Raw genomic sequence first — 2,177 nt, 5'->3', positions numbered from 1 at the left:
TCATATTACCAGTGCGAATATAAAAGTCTTCTAACTCACAATTCTTTATTGTAGATTGGTTACATACTCATACGACTAATTTGGAATTTTGACCTCGAAACTAGTTGTATGTAATCAATATCTAAAATAAAGGATTGTGAGAGTTAGAAAATTTTTATATTCCCACTGGTTTATACACATTATTTGGCGTATTATTATTTATTTTTATTTTATAATTAAATTAGCTTAACTTTGAGCGTTAAAAGTAAAATTAACTTTAAACTAAAATTACTACTAATGCACTAATTATGCCCCCAAGTGTACATGACATTCAGTTGTATAACTGAACTTCCGAATGCACTTCCACTTGTTGCAAATCCTGCACTAAAGCTCTATTGCGATACAATAACATTCTAGAGCCTTTGATCAGTAGCATCGGGGGGCGGCTGGTCGAACTAATCGTTCCACTGAAAAGTTGCAAATTACTGTGTCGGATGTTTGGCAACTGCCGTCACAAAGTACACGACTACTGTAATAATTGACAGTTAAAAGCTCCGGTTACGCCGGAGAGTTTGAGTTAAGTTCATTTCGAGGTCGAAGTTATTATATTTGTGACTTGTTTCAAGGCCTTAAACTATGCTTTCACCTAACTGTTCACGCCATTCAGTTTGTATAGAGTTTAGACATACAGGCTGTCTACTATAAGAGGGCCATTCCTATGTATCTCGCTTAATATACGACGCACGTCAAAAATCTTTATATGTGTAAGATAATACTTTTTACACCCTGTATTACGACCCTATTTTAAATATTACGAGTTTTAAGTTAGAAAGAAGGCACATATTTACCCCGGCCGGCATAGTATCTGGTATTTATAAAAAAAGCTCAAGTGGCTAGTTAACGCCCAATGACTTTGTTTAGATTATAAATTTCAGACAGACCCTTTACCTAAACTTTGAAAAGAGATCACTTTTACGTTTAACTGTGCTCTGAAAACACTGTGAATTGTGCCTCAATTGAATATTGGATATTGGGTGAGTTTTCTCACTGGGCATCTATTAGAAATTATATCCTATTCATATAATTTGTGAGTTTTCTCACTGAGCACACCTATTTATTAGAAATAATGGCTTATACAGTGCGTCCCAGAAGTAACGCAAAAAAATCATATTTCATTTTGTGTTGAGTTTTCACAAAAACGCTAAAACACGTCAATTAGTAAATTAGAATTGTCGTTTTGTCACGTTGCTTAAACCTTTTTTGCGCTATGTTTCATAAGCCTATGACGTCATCGACATTTTTTTTAAATAGCACCACGTAATTTTTTTAGCATAAATGGATAGTCTTTTTGAAGGGAAATACGTCGATATAGGGTTTGGCCTACTTTACTTTGACAGGAGCGGAGGAGCGCTACGCGGCGTCGTGCGTAACTTTTCCATTCGTGCGTAAAATGCTTTTTACAACACTTATTACGTAATATACTATTTATATTGATTAAAATATACAAGTAAAAAGCCTTTACAGTTACCTAGTACCTCTTTACCTTTTTATTTAATTTTGATAGATCAGACAGTTCTAATAAAGAAAATATGTCTCTAAATGATGTTCCTACGGAACAGTATTGCCGCAACAAAAACCAGAAAATATATCCACATGTTCATCTTTATCGACACTGAGTGCTCAATCAGGCTTGTTATCTACTACAAATAAGGCTACAGATCTTTCTGAAATATATTTGAAATTTAGTGACACATCACCAAAGCATTGATCAACTTTAACTGCATCAGGAATGGATTCACCCAATCGTAATAAAATTATAAACGTGAAGTGTTATAAAAATATAATTAACAAATTATATATCCTTTTTATAGTATCTACAACTAATACCCTATAATTTTGCTATCTGCTTACCTATCTAACATTTTTTTTATTCAGTATATTTTAAAAAATACCAAGAAAATTCTACCTTGTTACCTATTTATATATTACCATTTTATTTTATATAAACACTACCGTAAGTGTTTATATAAAATACATCTGGAATAGATAATTCATCATTTTTAGGAAAAGGCCTTATCCACGATATTTTGGAGAATGCCATACTTCTGACATGGATAGTCCAAAAAGAGCAAGAAAAAATTGGAGTATTTGTAAGAAAAAAATAAAAATGCAAACAATAAAGATCCGAAGTCTGCAGC

The 2,177-nt window shown here is 32.7% G+C and overlaps 1 long non-coding RNA gene across 1 annotated transcript; it reads left to right on the top strand.

Annotated features, from left to right (window-relative positions):
* The first annotated feature begins 1,774 nt into the window (after positions 1–1,774).
* LOC111692868 lies at positions 1,775–2,105 on the top strand. Its single transcript, XR_002763304.1, has 2 exons — positions 1,775–1,806; positions 2,044–2,105. It is a non-coding gene; the product is annotated as an uncharacterized LOC111692868 (long non-coding RNA).
* Positions 2,106–2,177: the final 72 nt, after the last annotated feature.

Source organism: Anoplophora glabripennis, unplaced genomic scaffold, assembly GCF_000390285.2.
Source record: "Anoplophora glabripennis isolate ALB-LARVAE unplaced genomic scaffold, Agla_2.0 scaffold4320, whole genome shotgun sequence".
Taxonomy (NCBI): Eukaryota; Metazoa; Arthropoda; class Insecta; order Coleoptera; family Cerambycidae; genus Anoplophora; species Anoplophora glabripennis.
The sequence above is the reverse complement of the archived record's forward strand: the minus strand, read 5'-3'. Positions and strand labels throughout refer to the sequence as shown.